Genomic DNA, 15040 nt, shown 5'->3' with positions numbered 1-15040 from the left:
GTGGTTTTCCAAAAAGCCAAAGGCATATCCTAAAATGTTGGATTGTACCAACATTTTCCAACTCCTACTAGGCCATGGGAGTGCTTAAGTATGGATTTTATAGTAGGTTTACCAAGGAAAATCATTAGTTTTGATAGTGTATTTGTAGAAGTAGACATATTCAGTAAGATGAGTCACTTCATACTCTACAAAACAACACATGATGCTAGCTACATTGCCCACCTCTTCTTCAAGGAAATAGTCAATATTCATGTCTTGCCAATGAGTATAGTCTTAGATAGAGATGTCGAATTCATGGGTCATTTTTGGAAGATTGGGTTGATAAATCGGGTGACTGAAAACCTTCTTAGGTGTTTGACTAAATAATATGCTTAGGTGTGAGACCAAGTAATCCCCTAAGTAGATTTTTTCTATAATGATATTGTTAATAGGACCACAAGAAATAGTCTATTTGAAGTAGTATATGGCATCCATCCTAGAGGGGTTTCTGAGTTCAAAGAATTGAAGAACTAAGAAGGAATAAATGGGCAAGTAGATGATGTTACACATTCTATGAAGGACGTACATGAACAAGTAAATAAAACATTGAAGGAAGCTATCCAAAAGCTTAAGTCCAAGGTAGATGAGAGGATAAAAGAATTACAATTTGAAGTAGGTGATTGGTTGATGGTGTACCTTAACAAAACTAGGATCCAAAAAGTCTTTCCAAGCAAGTTGCAAATGAGAAGAGTGTGACCATGCAAGGTCCTAGCCAAATAAGGGCATAATACCTACAAAGTAGACCTTACAAAAAAGTATCAATCTCCCTTATTTTCAATGTGCAATATCTCATCAAATATAAAGGTCCTAAAGTGAAAGAGGGACAATATAGTGTAGAGGTAGAAGATGATGTAAAGAAGCTCAAGGTACCTATCCAGGTCAAACCTCAAGCTAAAAGGATATTAGATTCAAGAGTTAAGATAAAGATTAGATGTTATATCTACTTGGAGTACCTCAAAAAATGGAGGCACCAACTAGAATCAGAGGCTACTTGGATAGAAGAAGGTGATTTCAAGAAACTAGGAATAAACACAAAACTCCTAACTCTATGAGTGATTTAACTTCCTTTTTGTTAGGGGGGGAATGGTGTAGGAGAACCTATAGTCATGGCCTAACCCTATTGCAATTTTTGGCTTGTAGTGGTCTTGGAAAACTACAAGTAAATAAAGGCTACAAGATAGACCCAGGTGTGTCTTTATGTTATTAGGTGATCAAACTAGTTATAGGAACACGTTTTCCTAAAAGTTGTCAAGCTTGTCAAGACATTATAATAGTTGGTTAGGTTAGTCAAAATGGGTCAAACATTGACTTTGACATAAAAATGGGCAGGAAGGTTCTCAAAATAGTTAAATGTGTTATTGGGACCAAACGTGGTCCATTGGAAGTGGTCATGAGCTTAAAAATCATGAAAAGGCAAAAATTGCTTAAGTTGTCATGACAACATTGACAAAAACTTGCACAACTCACCAAGAATCAATTGGTGGTCAATGAAAATAGTTGGTCCTTGAGCACAAAACTTGTATAAGCTCATTTCAATCCATATTTAACATTTAGTACTATAAGGAATTTGATTGTGAAAGAAAATTGATTCATTGCATATTCCTGTCATAGTAATCTTCTTACTTAGTCATCTATAGTATAATGGATTTAATTGAGTGAATTGAATAAATGTTTGGATAGTGAATTTAAATCATTAACTTTGAGAAACTTTTGGTTTCTTGTGTTAGTATGAATGTTGATGATACTACATTGGGGGAGTATCCTGCACATAGGAGAACATTTACATGTTGCATTCATAATTGTATTTGTCATTCATAACAACATAGTATGGTTTCTATAATGACTAGAAGAATAATAGTCGGAGATCTTATGTTGTGCAATAAATCTATAAGGTTTAAGTGATTCATTATTAAGGACATGTTCTTAATAGTATCCTGATGATGTGGTTAAGATGATAGAGTCTAAATCAAATATGTATGGTAGTTATGTTTGATTTACTAAGAGCAACACAAAAATAGAGTATTTGTTTGGTAGTTTCTGATGTTTGCATTATATCTTTTAGCCAAGATATAATGAGGTGATGCACATTCAACCAATGGTAGAGGACAATCAGGTGGTGAAATCATCATGTGTGCAAGACCTAAAGTTGCAAATGTGAAGTTTTGTAATAGACTATTACCCAATAGCACTATTGCAATTGTAATTAATTATATATATTATTTTAATTAATTGGGAAAGCTTTAAGGCCAACTCAACAAATAATTATGAAGATATGGTATAAAGGAAAGATCTTTTCCTTGATTGTAAAGTGTATATGTTGTATGTTCATTTGCAAAGTGCAAAAAGGAGCAAAGTGTTGATTGAATGTGTGTAAGCGATCCAAGGGATTGTTGGATGTGCAGTTCATGATCTAGTTACAAGATTAGGAGCATAAGTCTGCTTGACAAGATAGAGATGGAGGAAGGAAGTACAGTTCAGTTCTATAATTCTAGAAGGAATAATAAAAAGATCATTTGGATAGTGGGTTCATTGGTCTTAACCTTGAAGCTATTTGGGTAGTGGGTCTAGCTATCTTCCACAACTCATAATAAGGATTCAAAGTCTCCTAACATGGACTGATATGTACTGAATGTTCTAATAGACTCCTAATACGGTCCATCCTTTAAAAAGGAATATTTATATTAGTACATCATCTTGTGGGTACCATCTCCACTGGGGTTTTCCCTAGTTAACATATCTGGTGCTATTGTGTATGAGTTTATTGCTATGGTTTATGTTTATGTTGATCACATGGTTAAGAATTATTAAGTTTGATAAAAGTGATAATTGTTGTATAACTGATTCCCCCCCCCCCCCTCCTAGTGGCCTAAATATTCTAACATTTTTTTCTTTAGTTTTGATAGGTGTCAATAAAATCTTCTCTTAGTGACCAATTCATTATCCTTTAAAGAGTAGGTAGGTTAACTATGGTGCTCATTTGATTTCTACTTGTTGAACCATGACCACCTTTTGGAATTAGGTAGAGACCTATAAATGCCTTGTATATATTCATTTTGGAGTCCATATGAAGTGGTTTTCTATTTTTGGTATCAAGGCCGAGGTGAGTTCAGGCATACTTGGTTAGGTGTCTTGGTTGTTACAGAGCTTGGATAGAGGAGTAGATTGATTGGTTTGTTCCAATCAAGAACATGAGAATGAAGGGACATGTCTAAAGGTCCTTTGAGTAATATTTGGATAGAAGGTGAAACCATTTTTTGGCCTTTTGAACCCCTAAAATATTAGAAAACTAGTGTAAGGTTAAAACCCTTGAAAATAAGCTTATTACTAGAAATAGGGTGTATGAATAAGTTGAACACCTAAAACATTCAAAATATTCTAGTTCAACTTTGTAACCTTGGAATCTTCCAAAGATCAACTATACCTTGCTAGAGAAGTTGATACCAAGGATCTTGGAAATCTTAATTAAGAGAAGATCCTAACAAGGCTAACCATTGGATGGTTAAAGAAAACTAAGAAGCATTTGGAGGGAAGAAAACCTAAGCTACCAAATCCTCTACATCAGAGTGGTATCAGAGACAACTTAGAGGTTGGTACATGTTTGAAAAAGAAGGAAGTCAAGAAGTTGATAGTATGCCATCCAAGGAAATGAGTAAGGGTGCCATAGTGGACTTGGTCAAGGACCTATTGGCCAAGGCCAACTGGGTAGAGACAAAGAGAAAGAAAAAAATCACAAAATGGGGAGATGAAAGTGATGAGGAAGATGAAGGCCTTATAGGGGAGACAACAAAAATTTAGGAGGAGGTGGATCAATATAAGAAGGTATTCTTAGAAGAATTTAAGTCTCTTAATAATGATAGTATGGAGCACATCCCTTACTACAATGGTAGCCTGAATGGGAATGAATTGCTAGATTGGCTAGAAGCCATTAATTACCAATTTGACCACAAAGAGGTACAAGAAGAGAAAAGAATTAGTTATGCTAAGGCTAGGCTCAAGGGGTTAGCATTAGTGTGGTGGAATATGATACAAGATGATAAGATAGTAGTAGGGAAGAAGAAGATAGGATCATGGGAGAGAATGAAGATTAGAATCAAGGATCAGTTATTGCCCACTTATTGTGAGATCCAGATGTATCAAAAGTTGCAAAATTTAAGACAGAGAGACATGACAATAAGTTCTTACACTGAACAGTTTAACAGCTTGAGTCTCAAAGCTAGAAGACAAGAAAAAGAGGTGGAAAAGGTAGCAAGGTACCTTAATGGCTTAAGTCAAGGGATCCAAGATGAGATCACCATGATGTCCCCTAATAGCATGCATAAATGCTTGCAAAAAGAATTAAGAGTAGAGGATAAAGCTAGAAGGAGGAATGAGTCCTATCAAAAGGGAAGAGGCAATAACAACAAAGGATTTAGAGGTAGAGGAAACTTTGGAAGGGGTCAAGGTGCTAACAAAGTTGATCAAGTGTAGTCTACTAATAATAGTGGTAATAACCAGTATAGGGGATCCTTTCAAAGGGGAGGATATAGAGGAAGAGGACCTTCAAGAGGTAGGTCTCAGTCACAAGGAAGGAAAAATTCAATATTTATTGGTAGGTGTTATAATTGCAACCAAGTGGGTCATATAATGGGTAGATGTCCTAAGAAGGCTAATTCATCTTCAATGGGGGAAAGGATAAATCATTTGGTCCAAGAGGATGACACACAAAGTGTTACTTCTCCCATTTCCAAGGTTGGGCCAGTAGTAGATGGAGAGAATCTAATGTTAAGAAGAACCTTGTTGAAGGTGCCAAGTGTTATTGAACCTCCACAAAGGAAGAATCTATTTAAGACAACTTGTAGGTCTCCTAGGAAAATCTGCAAGGGTATAGTGGAATCTAGTTCCACTTAAAACATTGTGTCCATAGAGATGGTGGAATAACTGAAGTTAAGGAGGACACCTCATACCACTCGCTATAAGGTTTCATGGTTGAGTAAAGGGCAACAAATAATGGTGGATGAGAAAAGTATGGTTGAATTTAAATGATTAGTGAGTACAAGGACAAGGTCCTATTTGACATAATTCTCATGGATGCATGTCACCTACTCTTAGGATTTCCATGGCAATATGATGTCAAAGCTATTCATGATGGTGAGAAGAACACCTATGTGATCACTAAACAAGGCAAGAAATTCCAAATGGATCCATTGCAAGAATCTAGTGAGGAGAAGCATGTGGGGAGTAGTGTGATGTTATTGAGTGGGAAAGAGTTTCTCAAGGCCATGAAGAAGGAGAAATGGGTTTGTTGTGCAATGATAATGAAACCAAAGGAGGAGACCAAAGAGAAAGCCAATATGCCACCAGAGGTACAAGCATTGTTCGAAAGGTACCATGACATAGTGGATAATGGTTTGCCAAATGCATTTCCACCAATGAGGGATGTGAGTGATCAAATTAACCTTATACTTGGAGAAATTTTTCCAAGCAAAGAAGCCTATAAGATGGCATCAAGTCAAAATGTAGAGATAGCAAGGTAGATTCAAGATTTGTTGGATAAAGGATTAATAAGGAAGAGTTTAAGCCCATGTGTTGTACCCATGGTACTTTCACCTAAAAAGGATGGTAAATGGAGGATGTGTATGGACTACAAGGCCATAAACAAAATCACAATTAGATATAGGTTCCCAATGCCTTGAATAGAAGATTTGATGGACAATTTAGGAAGTTTGTGTTACTTTTCCAAGGTAGATTTGAAGTCAAGATATCACCAAATAATAGTAAGGCCTACTGATGAGTTCAAAACAACATTTAAGACAAATGAAGGGTTGTATGAGTGGCTTTTTATGCCCTTTGGCCTAACAAATACACCTAGCACCTTCATGAGGCTCACAAATGAAGTGCTAGCAGATTTCATTGGTAAGTTTTTACTTGTTTACCTTGATGATATTTTGATATTTAGTAGGTCCAAGGAGGAGTCCATGAATCATTTGGAGATGGTCTTGAGGAGGATTCATCAAGAGAAACTGATGATCAACCAAGAAAAGTGTGAGTTCTTGAAAACTAAATTAGTTTATCTTGGTTTTGTGGTTGCTAATGGATGCATAAAGATGGACCCTAATAAGATGAAGTCAAACATGGAATGGCCTACACCTAGGTCCATAGGGGATGTTAGGAGTTTCCATGGTTTGGCCTCATACTATAGGAAATTTATAAGAAACTTTAGTCATGTATGTGCCCCTATTCTCAACACCATTAAAGGTGGAATCAAATGTTAGTTTAAATGGACAGTAGCAACAAACCAAGGATTTGAAATATTGAAAAAAAGAATTGCAGAGCTACCTACTCTTAGGTTTCCCAACTTCAACCAACTATTTGTGGTGGAGTGTGATGCCAAAAAGTTGGCCATTGGGGTAGTATTAAGCCAAAAGGGACATTGTGTAGCTTTCTTCTTAGAGAAGTTGAATGTGGTTAAACAAAAATACTCCACCTATGACTTGGAGTTATATATGCCATGGTTCAAGCTCTTAAAAAATGGAGACATTACCTCTGACATAGAGAATTTGTGGTCTACACAAACAATCATGCTCTAAGTCTCTTTAATGGGCAAGACAAGTTGAGTCAAAGCCACTTGAAGTGGGTAGAATCTTTGCAAGCTTATACATTTGCTATCAAGCATAAGAAAGGAGTTAGTAAATGGGTATCAAATGCTCTTAGCATAAGAGTCTTAGCCCTACAAGATATATAGCTACAAAGTGTAGGGATGGATGATTTGAAGGATCTCTTCAAAGAAGACAAAGATTTTAGAGTATCCTATGAGGCATGTGTGCAATTCCAAGAGGGATTCATAGTGGATTTTAGTGAATTTTTGTTGCATGAAGGTTTATTGTTTAAAGGACACCTTATGTGTATACCCCAATGCTCAATGAGGGAGAACATTGTGAAGGATAAACACCAAGGAAGCTTGGGAAACCACTTTGGAGTGGAAAAAACACTTGAACAAGTAAACAAACATTACTATTGGCCTAAGATGCATTCTAATATAAGGAAATTTTTGGAACAATGTAAAATCAATCAGAGGGAAAAAGGACAAAGCAACAAGAGTGGGTTGTATCAACCACTTGCCATACCCCAAAGGCCTTGGGAGTGCCTTAGTATGAATTTTGTACTAGGGTTTCTAAAGAGAACAAGGGGTAATGATAGTGTCTTTTTAGTAGTGGACTATTTCAAAAAAATGTCACACTTCATTCCATGTAAGCAAACCAATAATGCTTTTCAAATTGCAAGGCTATTCTTTAGGGACATTTTTGGGATTCATGGATTGCCATTGAATATAGTAAGTGATAGGGATAGAAAGTTTTTAGGTTACTTTTGGGGGACCTTATGGAAGAAGCTTGGTACAAATTTTTCTTTCTCTTTAGCCTACCACCCATAATTAGATGAACAAATAGAGGTGGTGAATAGGCCACTTGGAAATTTAATAGGATTCTTAACAAAGAAGCATGGCTAGTCATGTACTGGAAAATCCATTTTGAGATGGTGTATGGAGATCATCCTAGAGGGATCCTAGAGCTAAGGGAACTCAACTTATCAAACAAAAGGAGTGCCCAAGAGGAGTCATTTGTAGAACTAATGAAGGAGCTTCATGATCAAATCACCAAGACTTTACAAAAGCAAGTGGAAAAATATAAGTCAAAAGCTAATCAAACAAGGAAAGATTTGCAGTTCAAGGTAGGGGGTCTAGCACTTTCTTACCTCGGGAGGGAGAGGATACCTAAGGTTCAACCATTTAAGCTACTCATGAAGAAGATATGTCCATTGAGGATTTTGCATAAGTATGGCAAAATTCCTATGAGGTGGAGTTACCTCCTGATTTGGGAATTTCATCAATTTTCAATGTTTTTGATCTGTATCCCTACAAGGGACCTCCCTTAGATTCAAATCAATCTATTCTTGGAGCTTTGGAGGATGATGATTGGGTGAAAGACTTACCTACCCCAACACCTATAAAATTGGACAGTATACTAGATTCTAAAGTGCTCAAGAAGACAAGGTAGGGTAACTACAAGGAGTACCTCATCAAGTGGAAGGGACTACCTAATGTTGAAGCTACTTGGATGACAATGACTGACATTCTAAAACATGAGATCTCCATTGAAGACCTCCTAACTGAAAGGAATTGAGGTTTTTTCCTAGGAACCTCCATTTTGTGATTTTTTTGTATGTTTTAGGGCTGGATTGGATGCTTTTGGATGTGTTTTAATAAAAGAAAAAGGGTTGGATATAAGGTGGGTCAACTACAGGTTTATAAGAGCCTATAGTGCTCACTAGATGAAAAGTTGCAATTTTGGCTTAGAATACTGAACATTGATATTTTGGTGTTGTATGGCTTTGAGAATTTTTTTGAGACCCTACATACCCTATCTAGGGTTGAGGTGGTCAAACTCACCCATCAAGTTCTCAAAATGAGCTAAAATGTTCATTCCGCAAAAAGTTGCTAGCAATTTTGAAAAGTTACTCAAGTAACTTTGACAACTTTTGCAAGAATGGAGCAAGATGTAGTTTGATCAGTTATAACCACCTATGCTTGGGATATAAGCAAGGATTTCATTTTTGAATAAGTTTAATGGAATTTTGGGTTGTAATTATTGGTTTTTGTACCCTTGTACACATCTATGACAATATTTTGCTAGAATTGTACTGCTTTCTTACTATTGTATGGCTTGTAAAGATTGGTACAAGTGGTTAGGTCCAATGAGGATGTAGAGTATTCCAATAGCTTTCATTTTTATTAAGTAGTTTTCTTTCAAGTTACTAGTGTAGAAAGTTAGAGGTTTTTGTAGATTGTTGGTCTGCAGTCACTTTAATATGGTTGTATTGGAAGAAATATCTCTAACCTAAAAACCCACTAGTGGGATTGATTGAAACCATGAAGAAAGTAGGGTTAGAGATTTTAAATAATGTTTATGTTTTTACTTGTGTGGTTGCAATGGATTTCCTAAACTAAGTTGGAAGCCCTATGGTTGACTATTGAATATAGGTGAGCTAGGATAGGGATAACAATGCTTTGGCATGTGTGCCCATAGCTTTGTGGAAAAGATCTGATGATGTCCAAGGATTCCCTATACAATCACTTGATAGGATTTAGAGGTGGAAGGATTTGAAAAAAAATTCAGGAATAGTTCAACAATTATTCATGCTCATTGGTCCAGAGGCCTAATTGATAGGCTTAAAACTAGTGCCTGTTAGAAACTAGGGTTATGGGTGCAACCACAAGTTAAGATTTTGGAATCTGATAGTATTCACAAGTGCCTTAAATATTTTTGAGGTCTTCTATAGGGTAATTTGGAGAATTTGGGATTTTCTACACCAAACAGTGAAATTAGGCCTAGTAGGCATTTGGGCAACTAGGCCTCCTAGTGAATTTGAGAGCAATTGGATTTGTGAAATGTCTAGAAGTGTGGGTAAACGTTCAAAGTGACTCTATATGATTAAGAAGAATATTAAGTGTCTAATGGAATGTGTGGAAAGATTATAGGTAGAGGATTGGGATTCTAGGAGGGAAGAATAGCGAAGAAAGCTAGGTATTTGGGGAACTAGTTGGACTAGTTCAAATTTATGACCTTAGAATCTTCCCAAGATCAACTATACCTTGGAGAAGAAATTGATACCAAGGATCTTGGAGATCCTAATCAAGAGAAGATCCTAAAAAGGCTAACCATTAGATGGTTTAAGAAAATAAAGGAGCATTCTGATGGAAGAAAACCTAAGATACCAAATCCTCTACATCATAGAGTGAACCCTAGAAATGCCAAGAAGAGAGCCTTGTGAGGTCCTAATAGAGGTTAGGACAAGTGATATAATGATCTCCCTATCAGTATCCCAAAACACAAAAATAGACTTTTCCCACTAAGACTTAACATCTAGGGTATGCTCCCTTATTAGTTAAGTAGTTATTTTAGTGAACCAAATTAATTCCTTAATAAACTTGATCATTTTCTTAACTCTATCATGTTCTTCCTATGAAAATCTATGACTACTAAAACCTTTATATCTTCATATGTATGACTCATCATGACTCACACACATACATACAAAATCTTGACACTCTATACTTCCTCCAAGTAACTACGCACTTGTCAAAACATTTTCTATGAAGCACAAAAATCAAAAAGGTATCTCTCCTGACAGTTATAATTTACAACACTTGGACAATTTTATGAATCTTCAAACCAAAACTATGTCTCCATAATATGCTGACCTAATAAAGATGATATGGTAGCATAAATGACAACCTCAATGCATTTCCATACTCACCTCTTAGCCAAATTTTCATCAATCTCCCCCTTTGGTATTGTTGGAAACATATGGGAAAATTGGCTCAATCCCAAAATTGCAAAATGACAAAATTGTGAAGTTCTTTACATGGCCATACAAAATTTCAAAATGTGGATCATTTCTAATATATACCATCTATTACATCATACATACTCCCCCTTGGTTTATACTCTACCTTATATCTCCGCATATACAATTTTCAAACAATACACTCTCCCTTTGACATCAATGACAAAGGTCAATCAAAAACTATATACAAGTCAATATTTAAGTCTACCTTCATTGATTTATGCTAATGAAATCGGTAGAAATGTAATACAATTAGAAAAAATATTGTTTGTGTTGGCATGAATGTTTGTGATATTCCTATGGGGGAGTATCCTAGCATTGTTGGATCATTGGGGAGATTATTAGCATGATTGTGTATTGCATTCTGTTGAACCCTTAGTATTTGGTCTTTGATTGTTGTCATTGATGTCAATAATGAAATTATAATGAGCATATGATATGCTTAACATCATGTAATTATCTTATTTGATTTCCTTCAATATCATTTATAACATATTCAAGACAAACACTTAAGTGTTATAAAATTAACACTTAATGTTCACATTAGTTAAGAAAATGGTTATAAAATATTTATTTAAAAAAAAAAAAAGATTTTGGTCTATGAGAAAATTGACAAGATTTTTAATTAGATAGACCACAACAATCATACATTTTTGTAAAGGTCTTTGAGTTAGCTAAAATGGATCTATGTTAGTTTTTGCATAACACATGTACAAAAGGAGAAAAATATTGTTTATTAGAAACAATTACCAAATTGTTATGACAATTTTAGTAGTTTTGAATGATTTTGGTCTAATGGAAGTTTGGGGTATGTACCTGCCTCCAAAATTTTGATTTTCTTGGTTTATAAGTAGAGGATACATTCCTCTAAAACATCTAATAGGTTCTTTTGATAGAAGTTGTAGGATTTTTGTGGAATTCCTTGTAGACCGAACAATTTGCAAGTAGATTTTTAACAACAAGGAAGAGGGTAATGCTTTATGTTTCTATTTTCATATTTTCTATTTTATTTTCATTTTATAATTTTATCAAAGGTATAAGAGGGGTTATATTGCTTCATCATTCATTCATATCAATATTTGATCAAATCTTTTAGTGGAAAAAGAAAATAAATTTTGATATTGGATGTTTTGAGGAGAATAGAAGTATATCCTACATTATGTTTTCAACAAGAAGTTGAAACTAGTGATTCATGATTTTTTTTGTATCAGAGATGATCTTCTAATTTTATATCTCATTTGTTCATTTTGGAAGTTGGTGCTTCTTGTATTCATGAAGTTGGTGCTTTAGGTGTAAGGGATTGGTGTTTCTAAAATAGGGTGTTAGTGCTTCCTATAGTTGTATCTCTAAAAGCTTTACCCAAGAGCCCACTAAAGTTTCAGATTCAAAGTGGTTTTTTACCCTAAGGGGTTTTCCATGTTTAAATATTTTGTCACTATGTTATTCATTATCTATCTTGCTGATGTGTTAAATTTTTATAGCTTGTAATTGTTTCAAGTTTTGAAAATTATTTTGAACCACTGATTCAACCCTCCTCTCAGTGGTGTTTGTATTCAAACAAGTGGTATCAAAGAAAGGTTCCCTATATTAAGTTTAACAAATTTGGGTAGATTTTTTTTGAGTGGAATACTTATCTTTTATGGCTCAAGATAGTTCTTCAAAGGTTTCTATTTTTGATGGATCAAATTACAGTTTTGGAGAAGTAAAGATCCAAACATATTTTTTATCTATTAATGTTGATTTTTGGGCTTCAGCTGGGTTAGAAAGTTCCTAATACTTTACCTATAGATCCCAATGAAGAGAGGAACTATGAAACTATTATGAAAGCTAGATTTTCTATACTGAATAGTTTATCTATAGATCTTTTTGTTAAGGAAATGCATTGTAGTTCTTCTAAAGAAGTATAGGACAAATTGAAAAGCACATATCATGGTAATGATAGAGTTAAAGAAGCCAAGATACAACATTTTAAATCAAGATTTGAAGACCTTAATATGGGTAATGATGAAAAGGTAGAAGACTATCTCCTTAAGATAGATGAAACCATAAATGGCATAAGAAGGCTTGGTGAAAAAATTGATGATGATTGATGTTGTAAACAAAGTTTTGAGATCTCTTCCTAATAAATTTGATTCTAAGATATGTCCTATAGAAGAAACTAGAGATATTAACAATTATACAGTGGAATATATTTAGCACTTGTAGCTTATGAAATGAGAAATTTTGGCTAGTAGGAATCCACAAGCAAAGAAGCAACATTCAAGGTGGACAAGAAAGTGAAGCAAGTCTCTTTAGAATCAAAAGATCTTGATGTTCTTGAAGCACATTTTTCAAGAAAAGTAAATAAAGGAGTAGGTAAATATACAGGTAAACTTCCTTTCAAATTCTTTAATTGTGGTAAAATATGACACTTTGCATCCAAATGTTCTTATAGTAGTCATGATGAAGTAGATGATGAGAAAGAGAAATCAAGTAAAAAGAATTTTTATAACAAAAAGAAGTTATTTAAGAAGAAGAAGAGTTCTATTTTTGGTGTATTGGATAGTGAATCTAGTAGTTTTGAATGTGATAAAAATGAAGATTTTTTCATGGCTATAGAAACTACTTGTCAAGAATCAAATAGTGATGATGATGTTGAACTTTTTGAGGCTGATTTAGAATGTGAATTTCTCTATGCATTTAGAAAGATCAAGGAATTAAAAAGGAATTTAAGTGCTCAAGAAAATCAATTCTTAAAGGAAAAAGAGAGCTTTGAAAAATAAACTAAGGAATTAAATCAACAAGTTATAGAATTGAAATTACAAGTTGAGGAACAAAAGAGAATTGTCTTTGTCACTAAGGAAGAGTTAAGTTCTAAAGATCAAGAATGTACAAGGTTAATGAATGAAGTAGTATCATATAGAAGAAAGTTAGGAAAATATGAGAACACTACTTTGGATGATATGTTAAGGAAACAAAGAAGAATTTATGATCTAACAAGAATTGGTTTTGAACTTGGACAATGTTCTTGTGACAAGAAAGATAAATCTTTATTTAAGATATTTAAATCTGAAAGTAAGGATACAAAATAGAATACTACCACTTCAAATGCAAGTAAAAATGTAGATTTTAATTAGACTTGTAATGATAAAAATCATATTATATCAAGCACTTCATTCATGGGTAAAAGATACTCAAATAGGACCACTTCTTTCTTTGATGGGTATTGCTTCACGTGTCATCAATCTGGACATAGAATAAGTAATTGCAAATACATGTCAAGGAGGTATTCAAAGTTTCATTTTGGTTATTCCTTTCCTAAAATGAATGGTCTAAGATGTTACAAATGGAATATCTTTGGTCATGTAATGAGTAATTGCATAACTAAGTCAATTTAGAATGATCAATCTTATGCTACTCTACAAGTTGATAAACAATTTGATACTAAAGTGACTAAGATATGGAGGCATAAGATTAATAAGTCTATGTTTGTTCAAATGGCTCTACATTTTGAAGAAAAGGACTTGTGCATAATTGATAGTGGTTTTTCTAGACACATTATAGGAGATAAAATGAAGTTTGACAAATTGTTTAACTACAAAGGTGGAAATGTTATTTTCATAATGATTTTTCAAGGAAAATTAAAGGTTTGGGTTCTTTGATGATTAGTGACAAAATGCCAATTAATGATGTGTATTATGTTGATGGATTAAAGTACAATCTTTTAAGTGTTAGTCAAATTTGTGATCATGGATATGAAGTTTTTTATGACCATGGTTGTCAAATCAAATTAAAATCTGGATAGTTGGTTGCATTAGGTAGAAGATCTAAAGGGAATCTATACAATTTAAAAGATATCACAAATACTAACAATCATGAAGATGTTTGTCTTATGGGACAGGTGAATGAAAGTTGGTTATGGCACAAAAGGCTTGGGCACCTACATTTTTACAACTTGGTAAAAGTAAGTAAGCATAAAAAAATAAGAGGTATGTCATGTATAAGTAAGCCAGAGAATGTTATTTGTGAAGGGTGTCAACATGATAAACAAACAAAGGCATCTTTTCCTTCAAAAGAATATTTTACTTCTAAATGACTACAATTAGTACATACTAATTTATGTGGTCCTACAAGGACAATTTCATTAAATGGTGAAAAGTATTTCATTCTTTTTATAGATGATTATAGAAAAATGACATGGGTAACCTTCTTAAAGCATAAATTAGGGGATTTTAACAAGTTTAAGATTTTTAGGAAAATGGTTGAAATTGAGTTAGACATGAATATTAAATGTTTACGATCAGATAAAGGTGGTGAGTTTACTTCAAATGAATTTTTTGATTATTGTGAAAAACATGGCATCAAAAGACAATATGCAGCATCTAGGACACCTCAACAAAATGGAGTTGTTGAGAGAAAGAACCAACCGATGAAAGAAATGGAAAGGACTATGTTAGATGAATATAAAGTACCAAACATGTATTGGAAAGTAGTTCACACAATAGTATATATTTTAAACAGGGCACAACTAAAGTTAAAAACTAAGTACACTCCTTATGAGTTATGGTATGGACATCTTGCTTCTATTGAGCATTTTAGAGTTTTTGGAAGTAGATGTTTCATTAAGAATTATGATGATAAA

Source organism: Cupressus sempervirens, chromosome 7 (assembly GCF_028749045.1).
Source record: "Cupressus sempervirens isolate cs-2001-9-10 chromosome 7, ASM2874904v1, whole genome shotgun sequence".
Taxonomy (NCBI): domain Eukaryota; kingdom Viridiplantae; phylum Streptophyta; class Pinopsida; order Cupressales; family Cupressaceae; genus Cupressus; species Cupressus sempervirens.
Note: the sequence above shows the minus strand (reverse complement) of the source record.